At 47.5% G+C, this 14,867-nt stretch overlaps 18 non-coding genes across 18 annotated transcripts; all 18 read right to left on the bottom strand.

The window, feature by feature from the left end:
- Nucleotides 1-707: 707 nt before the first annotated feature.
- On the bottom strand, nucleotides 708-779 carry TRNAD-GUC (transfer RNA aspartic acid (anticodon GUC)). Its single transcript has one exon. It is a non-coding gene; the product is annotated as a tRNA-Asp (tRNA).
- A 129-nt stretch (nucleotides 780-908) lies between these two features.
- Nucleotides 909-982, bottom strand: TRNAI-AAU (transfer RNA isoleucine (anticodon AAU)). The gene has a single exon. It is a non-coding gene; the product is annotated as a tRNA-Ile (tRNA).
- A 993-nt stretch (nucleotides 983-1,975) lies between these two features.
- Nucleotides 1,976-2,047, bottom strand: TRNAD-GUC (transfer RNA aspartic acid (anticodon GUC)). The gene has a single exon. It is a non-coding gene; the product is annotated as a tRNA-Asp (tRNA).
- A 129-nt stretch (nucleotides 2,048-2,176) lies between these two features.
- Nucleotides 2,177-2,250, bottom strand: TRNAI-AAU (transfer RNA isoleucine (anticodon AAU)). Its single transcript has one exon. It is a non-coding gene; the product is annotated as a tRNA-Ile (tRNA).
- Nucleotides 2,251-3,460: 1,210 nt separating this feature from the next.
- TRNAD-GUC (transfer RNA aspartic acid (anticodon GUC)) lies at nucleotides 3,461-3,532 on the bottom strand. The gene has a single exon. It is a non-coding gene; the product is annotated as a tRNA-Asp (tRNA).
- Nucleotides 3,533-5,146: 1,614 nt separating this feature from the next.
- Nucleotides 5,147-5,220, bottom strand: TRNAI-AAU (transfer RNA isoleucine (anticodon AAU)). The gene has a single exon. It is a non-coding gene; the product is annotated as a tRNA-Ile (tRNA).
- A 718-nt stretch (nucleotides 5,221-5,938) lies between these two features.
- Nucleotides 5,939-6,010, bottom strand: TRNAD-GUC (transfer RNA aspartic acid (anticodon GUC)). The gene has a single exon. It is a non-coding gene; the product is annotated as a tRNA-Asp (tRNA).
- Nucleotides 6,011-6,139: 129 nt separating this feature from the next.
- TRNAI-AAU (transfer RNA isoleucine (anticodon AAU)) lies at nucleotides 6,140-6,213 on the bottom strand. The gene has a single exon. It is a non-coding gene; the product is annotated as a tRNA-Ile (tRNA).
- A 718-nt stretch (nucleotides 6,214-6,931) lies between these two features.
- TRNAD-GUC (transfer RNA aspartic acid (anticodon GUC)) lies at nucleotides 6,932-7,003 on the bottom strand. Its single transcript has one exon. It is a non-coding gene; the product is annotated as a tRNA-Asp (tRNA).
- A 129-nt stretch (nucleotides 7,004-7,132) lies between these two features.
- TRNAI-AAU (transfer RNA isoleucine (anticodon AAU)) lies at nucleotides 7,133-7,206 on the bottom strand. The gene has a single exon. It is a non-coding gene; the product is annotated as a tRNA-Ile (tRNA).
- Nucleotides 7,207-8,208: 1,002 nt separating this feature from the next.
- On the bottom strand, nucleotides 8,209-8,280 carry TRNAD-GUC (transfer RNA aspartic acid (anticodon GUC)). The gene has a single exon. It is a non-coding gene; the product is annotated as a tRNA-Asp (tRNA).
- Nucleotides 8,281-8,409: 129 nt separating this feature from the next.
- TRNAI-AAU (transfer RNA isoleucine (anticodon AAU)) lies at nucleotides 8,410-8,483 on the bottom strand. Its single transcript has one exon. It is a non-coding gene; the product is annotated as a tRNA-Ile (tRNA).
- Nucleotides 8,484-9,693: 1,210 nt separating this feature from the next.
- TRNAD-GUC (transfer RNA aspartic acid (anticodon GUC)) lies at nucleotides 9,694-9,765 on the bottom strand. The gene has a single exon. It is a non-coding gene; the product is annotated as a tRNA-Asp (tRNA).
- A 129-nt stretch (nucleotides 9,766-9,894) lies between these two features.
- TRNAI-AAU (transfer RNA isoleucine (anticodon AAU)) lies at nucleotides 9,895-9,968 on the bottom strand. Its single transcript has one exon. It is a non-coding gene; the product is annotated as a tRNA-Ile (tRNA).
- Nucleotides 9,969-11,178: 1,210 nt separating this feature from the next.
- On the bottom strand, nucleotides 11,179-11,250 carry TRNAD-GUC (transfer RNA aspartic acid (anticodon GUC)). Its single transcript has one exon. It is a non-coding gene; the product is annotated as a tRNA-Asp (tRNA).
- A 129-nt stretch (nucleotides 11,251-11,379) lies between these two features.
- On the bottom strand, nucleotides 11,380-11,453 carry TRNAI-AAU (transfer RNA isoleucine (anticodon AAU)). The gene has a single exon. It is a non-coding gene; the product is annotated as a tRNA-Ile (tRNA).
- Nucleotides 11,454-13,997: 2,544 nt separating this feature from the next.
- TRNAD-GUC (transfer RNA aspartic acid (anticodon GUC)) lies at nucleotides 13,998-14,069 on the bottom strand. Its single transcript has one exon. It is a non-coding gene; the product is annotated as a tRNA-Asp (tRNA).
- A 129-nt stretch (nucleotides 14,070-14,198) lies between these two features.
- TRNAI-AAU (transfer RNA isoleucine (anticodon AAU)) lies at nucleotides 14,199-14,272 on the bottom strand. The gene has a single exon. It is a non-coding gene; the product is annotated as a tRNA-Ile (tRNA).
- Nucleotides 14,273-14,867: the final 595 nt, after the last annotated feature.

The raw sequence follows: 14,867 nt of genomic DNA, 5'->3' as shown, positions 1-14,867 counted from the left end.
GTCGGCTGCCCCGGCCGACACCAGTGGGGATCTCACATGTGTCCCAGTCCTTAGAATAGGTACTGATAGCAGTACCTAGAGGTACTTAAACCTTAAGGAAACTGAGGTAGGATAAGTGTGGGTTCTCTCGGTGCAACAACTTAATGGCTTCTTTTTTTGTAGATCTCTTTTTAAATTTCCATCTTTATTTCCATGGAGTCTCTGGAGACTTAAGACTTTGGTTTCTTTCTACCTTTAAGGTTCCTTACGCTCCCTCTAGGATTTTACCTCCTTTTTCCTTAGTTTTCTAACTCATGACTTTGGGAAAAAGGGTCCCAGGTGACAAAATCAGTCGCTGAACGTCTACGTTATGCTCTGCTGCAAACTAATGTCAGGAATCCATTAAATAAGGCTCTGTCCGTGGGCATCTCCCGTACGGACGTTTGTTTCCCCTGGCCAATCTCAGCGGGCTCCTTTCGGCATGTGGTTTCGGCCTATTCGCTCCATGGATTGGGGATATCTACAGAGTTTTTCAGCTTAAACCTTCAGGAAACTGAGATAGGATAAGTGTGGGTTCTCTCTGTGCAACGACTTAATGGCTTCTTTTTTTGTAGATCTCTTTTTAAAATTCCATCTTTATTTCCATGGAGTCTCTGGAGACTCTGGAGACTTAAGACTTTGGATTCCTTTTTCCTGAGTTTTCTTTGGTGCATAAAGAAAACAATTGCCTCCCCGTCGGGGAATCGAACCCCGGTCTCCCGCGTGACAGGCGGGGATACTCACCACTATACTAACGAGGAATGGGTATGGTGCTTGCCATCACGGTAACCTGCTTAAATGAAGACAGCAGCAATTTCCACCCACCAGATCTAGGCAGTAGGGAGAAAAAGGAGTTTGAGACTGGTACGGTCAAAAAAGAGGAGACGGACTGGCCCGTACGGGGATCGAACCCGCGACCTTGGCGTTATTAGCACCACGCTCTAACCAGCTGAGCTAACCGGCCATGTTGCGCATGTCGGCTGCCCCGGCCGACACCAGTGGGGATCTCACATGTGTCCCAGTCCTTAGAATAGGTACTGATAGCAGTGTGGAGTAAGGGAAGGGTGTCTCTTTCTCTGTCCTTGTCAGAGGCGACATCACGAGTGCTAGGGCTGACTGTGAACTGGGAACTGTATTCGAAACTTTATTCCACAAGAGAAGGAATCAGAAAGTATAGGAAATAACACGGCACCTGGAAGAGTTTGCAATCTAAAAGCCATAGGCCTTAGGCATGGGCTACACGGGGCCTTGTTGTAGCGCCAGTGATTGAGGGAAAGCTGCAGTCCGCATTTCAGCTGCAACTAACTCATGACTTTGGGCAAACGGGTCCCAGGTGACGAAATCAGTCGCTGACCGTCTACTGAGGTAGGATAAGTGTGGGTTCTCTCGGTGCAACAACCTAATGGCTTCTTTTTTTGTAGATCTCTTTTTAAATTTCCATCTTTATTTCCATGGAGTCTCTGGAGACTTAAGACTTTGGTTTCTTTCTACCTTTAAGGTTCCTTACGCTCCCTCTAGGATTTTACCTCCTTTTTCCTTAGTTTTCTAACTCATGACTTTGGGAAAAAGGGTCCCAGGTGACAAAATCAGTCGCTGAACGTCTACGTTATGCTCTGCTGCAAACTAATGTCAGGAATCCATTAAATAAGGCTCTGTCCGTGGGCATCTCCCGTACGGACGTTTGTTTCCCCTGGCCAATCTCAGCGGGCTCCTTTCGGCATGTGGTTTCGGCCTATTCGCTCCATGGATTGGGGATATCTACAGAGTTTTTCAGCTTAAACCTTCAGGAAACTGAGGTAGGATAAGTGTGGGTTCTCTCTGTGCAACGACTTAATGGCTTCTTTTTTTGTAGATCTCTTTTTAAAATTCCATCTTTATTTCCATGGAGACTCTGGAGACTTAAGACTTTGGATTCCTTTTTCCTGAGTTTTCTTTGGTGCACAAAGAAAATAATTGCCTCCCCGTCGGGGAATCGAACCCCGGTCTCCCGCGTGACAGGCGGGGATACTCACCACTATACTAACGAGGAATGGGTATGGTGCTTGCCATCACGGTAACCTGCTTAAATGAAGACAGCAGCAATTTCCACCCACCAGATCTAGGCAGTAGGGAGAAAAAGGAGTTTGAGACTGGTACGGTCAAAAAAGAGGAGACGGACTGGCCCGTACGGGGATCGAACCCGCGACCTTGGCGTTATTAGCACCACGCTCTAACCAGCTGAGCTAACCGGCCAAGTTGCGCATGTCGGCTGCCCCGGCCGACACCAGTGGGGATCTCACATGTGTCCCAGTCCTTAGAATAGGTACTGATAGCAGTGTGGAGAAAGGGAAGGGTGTCTCTTTCTCTGTCCTTGTCAGAGGCGACATCACGAGTGCTAGGGCTGACTGTGAACTGGGAACTGTATTCGAAACTTTATTCCACAAGAGAAGGAATCAGAAAGTATAGGAAATAACACGGCACCTGGAAGAGTTTGCAATCTAAAAGCCATAGGCCTTAGGCATGGGCTACACGGGGCCTTGTTGTAGCGCCAGTGATTGAGGGAAAGCTAGAGTCCGCATTTCAGCTGCAACTAACTCATGACTTTGGGCAAACGGGTCCCAGGTGACGAAATCAGTCGCTGACCGTCTACTTTACAAGTTATTGACTCTGGTATATGCTGTGCTGCAAACTAATGTCAGGAATCCATTGGATAAGGCTCTGGCCGTGGGCATCTCCCGTACGGACGTTTGTTTCCCCTGGCCAATCTCAGCGGGCTCCTTTCGGCATGTGGTTTCGGCCTATTCGCTCCATGGATTGGGGATATCTACAGAGTTTTTCAGCTTAAACCTTAAGGAAACTGAGGTAGGATAAGTGTGGGTTCTCTCTGTGCAACAACTTAATGGCTTCTTTTTTTGTAGATCTCTTTTTAAAATTCCATCTTTATTTCCATGGAGACTCTGGAGACTTAAGACTTTGGTTTCTTTCTACCTTTAAGGTTCCTTACGCTCCCTCTAGGATTTTACCTCCTTTTTCCTTAGTTTTCTAACTCATGACTTTGGGAAAAAGGATCCCAGGTGACAAAATCAGTCGCTGAACGTCTACGTTATGCTCTGCTGCAAACTAATGTCAGGAATCCATTAAATAAGGCTCTGTCCGTGGGCATCTCCCGTACGGACGTTTGTTTCCCCTGGCCAATCTCAGCGGGCTCCTTTCGGCATGTGGTTTCGGCCTATTCGCTCCATGAATTGGGGATATCTACAGAGTTTTTCAGCTTAAACCTTCAGGAAACTGAGGTAGGATAAGTGTGGGTTCTCTCTGTGCTACGACTTAATGGCTTCTTTTTTTGTAGATCTCTTTTTAAAATTCCATCTTTATTTCCATGGAGACACTGGAGATTCTGGAGACTTAAGACTTTGGATTCCTTTTTCCTGAGTTTTCTTTGGTGCACAAAGAAAACAATTGCCTCCCCGTCGGGGAATCGAACCCCGGTCTCCCGCGTGACAGGCGGGGATACTCACCACTATACTAACGAGGAATGGGTATGGTGCTTGCCATCACGGTAACCTGCTTAAATGAAGACAGCAGCAATTTCCACCCACCAGATCTAGGCAGTAGGGAGAGAAAGGAGTTTGAGACTGGTACGGTCAAAAAAGAGGAGACGGACTGGCCCGTACGGGGATCGAACACGCGACCTTGGCGTTATTAGCACCACGCTCTAACCAGCTGAGCTAACCGGCCATGTTGCGCATGGTGGCTGCCCCGGCCGACACCAGTGGGGATCTCACATGTGTCCCAGTCCTTAGAATAGGTACTGATAGCAGTGTGGAGAAAGGGAAGGGTGTCTCTTTCTCTGTCCTTGTCAGAGGCGACATCACGAGTGCTAGGGCTGACTGTGAACTGGGAACTGTATTCGAAACTTTATTCCACAAGAGAAGGAATCAGAAAGTATAGGAAATAACACGGCACCTGGAAGAGTTTGCAATCTAAAAGCCATAGGCCTTAGGCATGGGCTACACGGGGCCTTGTTGTAGCGCCAGTGATTGAGGGAAAGCTGCAGTCCGCATTTCAGCTGCAACTAACTCATGACTTTGGGCAAACGGGTCCCAGGTGACGAAATCAGTCGCTGACCGTCTACTTTACAAGTTATTGACTCTGGTATATGCTGTGCTGCAAACTAATGTCAGGAATCCATTGGATAAGGCTCTGGCCGTGGGCATCTCCCGTACGGACGTTTGTTTCCCCTGGCCAATCTCAGCGGGCTCCTTTCGGCATGTGGTTTCGGCCTATTCGCTCCATGGATTGGGGATATCTACAGAGTTTTTTTAGCTTAAACCTTAAGGAAACTGAGGTAGGATAAGTGTGGGTTCTCTCGGTGCAACAACCTAATGGCTTCTTTTTTTGTAGATCTCTTTTTAAATTTCCATCTTTATTTCCATGGAGTCTCTGGAGACTTAAGACTTTGGTTTCTTTCTACCTTTAAGGTTCCTTACGCTCCCTCTAGGATTTTACCTCCTTTTTCCTTAGTTTTCTAACTCATGACTTTGGGAAAAAGGGTCCCAGGTGACAAAATCAGTCGCTGAACGTCTACGTTATGCTCTGCTGCAAACTAATGTCAGGAATCCATTAAATAAGGCTCTGTCCGTGGGCATCTCCCGTACGGACGTTTGTTTCCCCTGGCCAATCTCAGCGGGCTCCTTTCGGCATGTGGTTTCGGCCTATTCGCTCCAGGGATTGGGGATATCTACAGAGTTTTTCAGCTTAAACCTTCAGGAAACTGAGGTAGGATAAGTGTGGGTTCTCTCTGTGCAACGACTTAATGGCTTCTTTTTTTGTAGATCTCTTTTTAAAATTCCATCTTTATTTCCATGGAGACTCTGGAGACTCTGGAGACTTAAGACTTTGGATTCCTTTTTCCTGAGTTTTCTTTGGTGCACAAAGAAAACAATTGCCTCCCCGTCGGGGAATCGAACCCGGTCTCCCGCGTGACAGGCGGGGATACTCACCACTATACTAACGAGGAATGGGTATGGTGCTTGCTATCACGGTAACCTGCTTAAATGAAGACAGCAGCAATTTCCACCCACCAGATCTAGGCAGTAGGGAGAAAAAGGAGTTTGAGACTGGTACGGTCAAAAAAGAGGAGACGGACTGGCCCGTACGGGGATCGAACCCGCGACCTTGGCGTTATTAGCACCACGCTCTAACCAGCTGAGCTAACCGGCCATGTTGCGCATGTCGGCTGCCCCGGCCGACACCAGTGGGGATCTCACATGTGTCCCAGTCCTTAGAATAGGTACTGATAGCAGTACCTAGAGGTACTTAAACCTTAAGGAAACTGAGGTAGGATAAGTGTGGGTTCTCTCGGTGCAACAACTTAATGGCTTCTTTTTTTGTAGATCTCTTTTTAAATTTCCATCTTTATTTCCATGGAGTCTCTGGAGACTTAAGACTTTGGTTTCTTTCTACCTTTAAGGTTCCTTACGCTCCCTCTAGGATTTTACCTCCTTTTTCCTTAGTTTTCTAACTCATGACTTTGGGAAAAAGGGTCCCAGGTGACAAAATCAGTCGCTGAACGTCTACGTTATGCTCTGCTGCAAACTAATGTCAGGAATCCATTAAATAAGGCTCTGTCCGTGGGCATCTCCCGTACGGACGTTTGTTTCCCCTGGCCAATCTCAGCGGGCTCCTTTCGGCATGTGGTTTCGGCCTATTCGCTCCATGGATTGGGGATATCTACAGAGTTTTTCAGCTTAAACCTTCAGGAAACTGAGATAGGATAAGTGTGGGTTCTCTCTGTGCAACGACTTAATGGCTTCTTTTTTTGTAGATCTCTTTTTAAAATTCCATCTTTATTTCCATGGAGTCTCTGGAGACTCTGGAGACTTAAGACTTTGGATTCCTTTTTCCTGAGTTTTCTTTGGTGCACAAAGAAAACAATTGCCTCCCCGTCGGGGAATCGAACCCCGGTCTCCCGCGTGACAGGCGGGGATACTCACCACTATACTAACGAGGAATGGGTATGGTGCTTGCTATCACGGTAACCTGCTTAAATGAAGACAGCAGCAATTTCCACCCACCAGATCTAGGCAGTAGGGAGAAAAAGGAGTTTGAGACTGGTACGGTCAAAAAAGAGGAGACGGACTGGCCCGTACGGGGATCGAACCCGCGACCTTGGCGTTATTAGCACCACGCTCTAACCAGCTGAGCTAACCGGCCATGTTGCGCATGTCGGCTGCCCCGGCCGACACCAGTGGGGATCTCACATGTGTCCCAGTCCTTAGAATAGGTACTGATAGCAGTACCTAGAGGTACTTAAACCTTAAGGAAACTGAGGTAGGATAAGTGTGGGTTCTCTCGGTGCAACAACTTAATGGCTTCTTTTTTTGTAGATCTCTTTTTAAATTTCCATCTTTATTTCCATGGAGTCTCTGGAGACTTAAGACTTTGGTTTCTTTCTACCTTTAAGGTTCCTTACGCTCCCTCTAGGATTTTACCTCCTTTTTCCTTAGTTTTCTAACTCATGACTTTGGGAAAAAGGGTCCCAGGTGACAAAATCAGTCGCTGAACGTCTACGTTATGCTCTGCTGCAAACTAATGTCAGGAATCCATTAAATAAGGCTCTGTCCGTGGGCATCTCCCGTACGGACGTTTGTTTCCCCTGGCCAATCTCAGCGGGCTCCTTTCGGCATGTGGTTTCGGCCTATTCGCTCCATGGATTGGGGATATCTACAGAGTTTTTCAGCTTAAACCTTCAGGAAACTGAGATAGGATAAGTGTGGGTTCTCTCTGTGCAACGACTTAATGGCTTCTTTTTTTGTAGATCTCTTTTTAAAATTCCATCTTTATTTCCATGGAGTCTCTGGAGACTCTGGAGACTTAAGACTTTGGATTCCTTTTTCCTGAGTTTTCTTTGGTGCATAAAGAAAACAATTGCCTCCCCGTCGGGGAATCGAACCCCGGTCTCCCGCGTGACAGGCGGGGATACTCACCACTATACTAACGAGGAATGGGTATGGTGCTTGCCATCACGGTAACCTGCTTAAATGAAGACAGCAGCAATTTCCACCCACCAGATCTAGGCAGTAGGGAGAAAAAGGAGTTTGAGACTGGTACGGTCAAAAAAGAGGAGACGGACTGGCCCGTACGGGGATCGAACCCGCGACCTTGGCGTTATTAGCACCACGCTCTAACCAGCTGAGCTAACCGGCCATGTTGCGCATGTCGGCTGCCCCGGCCGACACCAGTGGGGATCTCACATGTGTCCCAGTCCTTAGAATAGGTACTGATAGCAGTGTGGAGAAAGGGAAGGGTGTCTCTTTCTCTGTCCTTGTCAGAGGCGACATCACGAGTGCTAGGGCTGACTGTGAACTGGGAACTGTATTCGAAACTTTATTCCACAAGAGAAGGAATCAGAAAGTATAGGAAATAACACGGCACCTGGAAGAGTTTGATATCTAAAAGCCATAGGCCTTAGGCATGGGCTACACGGGGCCTTGTTGTAGCGCCAGTGATTGAGGGAAAGCTGCAGTCCGCATTTCAGCTGCAACTAACTCATGACTTTGGGCAAACGGGTCCCAGGTGACGAAATCAGTCGCTGACCGTCTACTGAGGTAGGATAAGTGTGGGTTCTCTCGGTGCAACAACCTAATGGCTTCTTTTTTTGTAGATCTCTTTTTAAATTTCCATCTTTATTTCCATGGAGTCTCTGGAGACTTAAGACTTTGGTTTCTTTCTACCTTTAAGGTTCCTTACGCTCCCTCTAGGATTTTACCTCCTTTTTCCTTAGTTTTCTAACTCATGACTTTGGGAAAAAGGGTCCCAGGTGACAAAATCAGTCGCTGAACGTCTACGTTATGCTCTGCTGCAAACTAATGTCAGGAATCCATTAAATAAGGCTCTGTCCGTGGGCATCTCCCGTACGGACGTTTGTTTCCCCTGGCCAATCTCAGCGGGCTCCTTTCGGCATGTGGTTTCGGCCTATTCGCTCCATGGATTGGGGATATCTACAGAGTTTTTCAGCTTAAACCTTCAGGAAACTGAGATAGGATAAGTGTGGGTTCTCTCTGTGCAACGACTTAATGGCTTCTTTTTTTGTAGATCTCTTTTTAAAATTCCATCTTTATTTCCATGGAGTCTCTGGAGACTCTGGAGACTTAAGACTTTGGATTCCTTTTTCCTGAGTTTTCTTTGGTGCATAAAGAAAACATTTGCCTCCCCGTCGGGGAATCGAACCCCGGTCTCCCGCGTGACAGGCGGGGATACTCACCACTATACTAACGAGGAATGGGTATGGTGCTTGCCATCACGGTAACCTGCTTAAATGAAGACAGCAGCAATTTCCACCCACCAGATCTAGGCAGTAGGGAGAAAAAGGAGTTTGAGACTGGTACGGTCAAAAAAGAGGAGACGGACTGGCCCGTACGGGGATCGAACCCGCGACCTTGGCGTTATTAGCACCACGCTCTAACCAGCTGAGCTAACCGGCCATGTTGCGCATGTCGGCTGCCCCGGCCGACACCAGTGGGGATCTCACATGTGTCCCAGTCCTTAGAATAGGTACTGATAGCAGTGTGGAGAAAGGGAAGGGTGTCTCTTTCTCTGTCCTTGTCAGAGGCGACATCACGAGTGCTAGGGCTGACTGTGAACTGGGAACTGTATTCGAAACTTTATTCCACAAGAGAAGGAATCAGAAAGTATAGGAAATAACACGGCACCTGGAAGAGTTTGCAATCTAAAAGCCATAGGCCTTAGGCATGGGCTACACGGGGCCTTGTTGTAGCGCCAGTGATTGAGGGAAAGCTGCAGTCCGCATTTCAGCTGCAACTAACTCATGACTTTGGGCAAACGGGTCCCAGGTGACGAAATCAGTCGCTGACCGTCTACTTTACAAGTTATTGACTCTGGTATATGCTGTGCTGCAAACTAATGTCAGGAATCCATTGGATAAGGCTCTGGCCGTGGGCATCTCCCGTACGGACGTTTGTTTCCCCTGGCCAATCTCAGCGGGCTCCTTTCAGCATGTGGTTTCGGCCTATTCGCTCCATGGATTGGGGATATCTACAGAGTTTTTCAGCTTAAACCTTAAGGAAACTGAGGTAGGATAAGTGTGGGTTCTCTCGGTGCAACGACTTAATGGCTTCTTTTTTTGTAGATCTCTTTTTAAATTTCCATCTTTATTTCCATGGAGTCTCTGGAGACTTAAGACTTTGGTTTCTTTCTACCTTTAAGGTTCCTTACGCTCCCTCTAGGATTTTACCTCCTTTTTCCTTAGTTTTCTAACTCATGACTTTGGGAAAAAGGGTCCCAGGTGACAAAATCAGTCGCTGAACGTCTACGTTATGCTCTGCTGCAAACTAATGTCAGGAATCCATTAAATAAGGCTCTGTCCGTGGGCATCTCCCGTACGGACGTTTGTTTCCCCTGGCCAATCTCAGCGGGCTCCTTTCGGCATGTGGTTTCGGCCTATTCGCTCCATGGATTGGGGATATCTACAGAGTTTTTCAGCTTAAACCTTCAGGAAACTGAGGTAGGATAAGTGTGGGTTCTCTCTGTGCAACGACTTAATGGCTTCTTTTTTTGTAGATCTCTTTTTAAAATTCCATCTTTATTTCCATGGAGACTCTGGAGACTCTGGAGACTTAAGACTTTGGATTCCTTTTTCCTGAGTTTTCTTTGGTGCACAAAGAAAACAATTGCCTCCCCGTCGGGGAATCGAACCCCGGTCTCCCGCGTGACAGGCGGGGATACTCACCACTATACTAACGAGGAATGGGTATGGTGCTTGCCATCACGGTAACCTGCTTAAATGAAGACAGCAGCAATTTCCACCCACCAGATCTAGGCAGTAGGGAGAAAAAGGAGTTTGAGACTGGTACGGTCAAAAAAGAGGAGACGGACTGGCCCGTACGGGGATCGAACCCGCGACCTTGGCGTTATTAGCACCACGCTCTAACCAGCTGAGCTAACCGGCCATGTTGCGCATGTCGGCTGCCCCGGCCGACACCAGTGGGGATCTCACATGTGTCCCAGTCCTTAGAATAGGTACTGATAGCAGTGTGGAGAAAGGGAAGGGTGTCTCTTTCTCTGTCCTTGTCAGAGGCGACATCACGAGTGCTAGGGCTGACTGTGAACTGGGAACTGTATTCGAAACTTTATTCCACAAGAGAAGGAATCAGAAAGTATAGGAAATAACACGGCACCTGGAAGAGTTTGCAATCTAAAAGCCATAGGCCTTAGGCATGGGCTACACGGGGCCTTGTTGTAGCGCCAAAGATTGAGGGAAAGCTGCAGTCCGCATTTCAGCTGCAACTAACTCATGACTTTGGGCAAACGGGTCCCAGGTGACGAAATCAGTCGCTGACCGTCTACTTTACAAGTTATTGACTCTGGTATATGCTGTGCTGCAAACTAATGTCAGGAATCCATTGGATAAGGCTCTGGCCGTGGGCATCTCCCGTACGGACGTTTGTTTCCCCTGGCCAATCTCAGCGGGCTCCTTTCAGCATGTGGTTTCGGCCTATTCGCTCCATGGATTGGGGATATCTACAGAGTTTTTCAGCTTAAACCTTAAGGAAACTGAGGTAGGATAAGTGTGGGTTCTCTCGGTGCAACGACTTAATGGCTTCTTTTTTTGTAGATCTCTTTTTAAATTTCCATCTTTATTTCCATGGAGTCTCTGGAGACTTAAGACTTTGGTTTCTTTCTACCTTTAAGGTTCCTTACGCTCCCTCTAGGATTTTACCTCCTTTTTCCTTAGTTTTCTAACTCATGACTTTGGGAAAAAGGGTCCCAGGTGACAAAATCAGTCGCTGAACGTCTACGTTATGCTCTGCTGCAAACTAATGTCAGGAATCCATTAAATAAGGCTCTGTCCGTGGGCATCTCCCGTACGGACGTTTGTTTCCCCTGGCCAATCTCAGCGGGCTCCTTTCGGCATGTGGTTTCGGCCTATTCGCTCCATGGATTGGGGATATCTACAGAGTTTTTCAGCTTAAACCTTCAGGAAACTGAGGTAGGATAAGTGTGGGTTCTCTCTGTGCAACGACTTAAAGGCTTCTTTTTTTGTAGATCTCTTTTTAAAATTCCATCTTTATTTCCATGGAGACTCTGGAGACTCTGGAGACTTAAGACTTTGGATTCCTTTTTCCTGAGTTTTCTTTGGTGCACAAAGAAAACAATTGCCTCCCCGTCGGGGAATCGAACCCCGGTCTCCCGCGTGACAGGCGGGGATACTCACCACTATACTAACGAGGAATGGGTATGGTGCTTGCCATCACGGTAACCTGCTTAAATGAAGACAGCAGCAATTTCCACCCACCAGATCTAGGCAGTAGGGAGAAAAAGGAGTTTGAGACTGGTACGGTCAAAAAAGAGGAGACGGACTGGCCCGTACGGGGATCGAACCCGCGACCTTGGCGTTATTAGCACCACGCTCTAACCAGCTGAGCTAACCGGCCATGTTGCGCATGTCGGCTGCCCCGGCCGACACCAGTGGGGATCTCACATGTGTCCCAGTCCTTAGAATAGGTACTGATAGCAGTGTGGAGAAAGGGAAGGGTGTCTCTTTCTCTGTCCTTGTCAGAGGCGACATCACGAGTGCTAGGGCTGACTGTGAACTGGGAACTGTATTCGAAACTTTATTCCACAAGAGAAGGAATCAGAAAGTATAGGAAATAACACGGCACCTGGAAGAGTTTGCAATCTAAAAGCCATAGGCCTTAGGCATGGGCTACACGGGGCCTTGTTGTAGCGCCAAAGATTGAGGGAAAGCTGCAGTCCGCATTTCAGCTGCAACTAACTCATGACTTTGGGCAAACGGGTCCCAGGTGACGAAATCAGTCGCTGACCGTCTACTTTACAAGTTATTGACTCTGGTATATGCTGTGCTGCAAACTAATGTCAGGAATCCATTGGATAAGGCTCTGGCCGTGGGCATCTCCCGTACGGACGTTTGTTTCCCCTGGCCAATCTCAGCGGGCTCCTTTCGGCATGTGGTTTCGGCCTATTCGCTCCATGGATTGGGGATATCTACAGAGTTTTTCAGCTTAAACCTTAAGGAAACTGAGGTAGGATAAGTGTGGGTTCTCTCAGTGCAACAACTTAATGGCTTCTTTTTTTGTAGATCTCTTTTTAAATTTCCATCTTTATTTCCATGGAGTCTCTGGAGACTTAAGACTTTGGTTTCTTTCTACCTTTAAGGTTCCTTACGCTCCCTCTAGGATTTTACCTCCTTTTTCCTTAGTTTTCTAACTCATGACTTTGGGAAAAAGGGTCCCAGGTGACAAAATCAGTCGCTGAACGTCTACGTTATGCTCTGCTGCAAACTAATGTCAGGAATCCATTAAATAAGGCTCTGTCCGTGGGCATCTCCCGTACGGACGTTTGTTTCCCCTGGCCAATCTCAGCGGGCTCCTTTCGGCATGTGGTTTCGGCCTATTCGCTCCATGGATTGGGGATATCTACAGAGTTTTTCAGCTTAAACCTTCAGGAAACTGAGGTAGGATAAGTGTGGGTTCTCTCTGTGCAACGACTTAATGGCTTCTTTTTTTGTAGATCTCTTTTTAAAATTCCATCTTTATTTCCATGGAGACTCATGACTTTGGGAAAAAGGGTGCCAGGTGACAAAATCAGTCGCTGAACGTCTACGTTATGCTCTGCTGCAAACTAATGTCAGGAATCCATTAAATAAGGCTCTGTCCGTGGGCATCTCCCGTACGGACGTTTGTTTCCCCTGGCCAATCTCAGCGGGCTCCTTTCGGCATGTGGTTTCGGCCTATTCGCTCCATGGATTGGGGATATCTACAGAGTTTTTCAGCTTAAACCTTCAGGAAACTGAGGTAGGATAAGTGTGGGTTCTCTCTGTGCAACGACTTAATGGCTTCTTTTTTTGTAGATCTCTTTTTAAAATTCCATCTTTATTTCCATGGAGACTCTGGAGACTCTGGAGACTTAAGACTTTGGATTCCTTTTTCCTGAGTTTTCTTTGGTGCACAAAGAAAACAATTGCCTCCCCGTCGGGGAATCGAACCCCAGTCTCCCGCGTGACAGGCGGGGATACTCACCACTATACTAATGAGGAATGGGTATGGTGCTTGCCATCACGGTAACCTGCTTAAATGAAGACAGCAGCAATTTCCACCCACCAGATCTAGGCAGTAGGGAGAAAAAGGAGTTTGAGACTGGTACGGTCAAAAAAGAGGAGACGGACTGGCCCGTACGGGGATCGAACCCGCAACCTTGGCGTTATTAGCACCACGCTCTAACCAGCTGAGCTAACCGACCATGTTGCGCATGTTGGCTGCCCCGGCCGACACCAGTAGGGATCTCACATGTGTCCCAGTCCTTAGAATAGGTACTGATAGCAGTACCTATAGGTACTTAAACCTTAAGGAAACTGAGGTAGGATAAGTGTGGGTTCTCTCGGTGCAACGACTTAATGGCTTCTTTTTTTGTAGATCTCTTTTTAAATTTCCATCTTTATTTCCATGGAGTCTCTGGAGACTTAAGACTTTGGTTTCTTTCTACCTTTAAGGTTCCTGACGCTCTCTCTAGGATTTTACCTCCTTTTTCCTTAGTTTTCTAACTCATGACTTTGGGAAAACGGGTCCCAGGTGACAAAATCAGTCGCTGAACGTCTACGTTATGCTCTTTCTTCAAACTAATGTCAGGAATCCATTAAATAAGGCTCTGTCCGTGGGCATCTCCCGTACGGACGTTTGTTTCCCCTGGCCAATCTCAGCGGGTTCCTTTCGGCATGTGGTTTCGGCCTATTCGCTCCATGGATTGGGGATATCTACAGAGTTTTTCAGCTTAAACCTTCAGGAAACTGAGGTAGGATAAGTGTGGGTTCTCTCTGTGCAACGACTTAATGGCTTCTTTTTTTGTAGATCTCTTTTTAAAATTCCATCTTTATTTCCATGGAGACTCTGGAGACTCTGGAGACTTAAGACTTTGGATTCCTTTTTCCTGAGTTTTCTTTGGTGCACAAAGAAAACAATTGCCTCCCCGTCGGGGAATCGAACCCCGGTCTCCCGCGTGACAGGCGGGGATACTCACCACTATACTAACGAGGAATGGGTATGGTGCTTGCCATCACGGTAACCTGCTTAAATGAAGACAGCAGCAATTTCCACCCACCAGATCTAGGCAGTAGGGAGAAAAAGGAGTTTGAGACTGGTACGGTCAAAAAAGAGGAGACGGACTGGCCCGTACGGGGATCGAACCCGCGACCTTGGCGTTATTAGCACCACGCTCTAACCAGCTGAGCTAACCGGCCATGTTGCGCATGTCGGCTGCCCCGGCCGACACCAGTGGGGATCTCACATGTGTCCCAGTCCTTAGAATAGGTACTGATAGCAGTGTGGAGAAAGGGAAGGGTGTCTCTTTCTCTGTCCTTGTCAGAGGCGACATCACGAGTGCTAGGGCTGACTGTGAACTGGGAACTGTATTCGAAACTTTATTCCACAAGAGAAGGAATCAGAAAGTATAGGAAATAACACGGCACCTGGAAGAGTTTGCAATCTAAAAGCCATAGGCCTTAGGCATGGGCTACACGGGGCCTTGTTGTAGCGCCAGTGATTGAGGGAAAGCTGCAGTCCGCATTTCAGCTGCAACTAACTCATGACTTTGGGCAAACGGTCCCAGGTGACGAAATCAGTCGCTGACCGTCTACTTTACAAGTTATTGACTCTGGTATATGCTGTGCTGCAAACTAATGTCAGGAATCCATTGGATAAGGCTCTGGCCGTGGGCATCTCCCGTACGGACGTTTGTTTCCCCTGGCCAATCTCAGCGGGCTCCTTTCAGCATGTGGTTTCGGCCTATTCGCTCCATGGATTGGGGATATCTACAGAGTTTTTCAGCTTAAACCT

This window comes from Hyla sarda, unplaced genomic scaffold, assembly GCF_029499605.1.
Source record: "Hyla sarda isolate aHylSar1 unplaced genomic scaffold, aHylSar1.hap1 scaffold_205, whole genome shotgun sequence".
NCBI lineage: Eukaryota > Metazoa > Chordata > Amphibia > Anura > Hylidae > Hyla > Hyla sarda.
The sequence above is the reverse complement of the archived record's forward strand: the minus strand, read 5'-3'. Positions and strand labels throughout refer to the sequence as shown.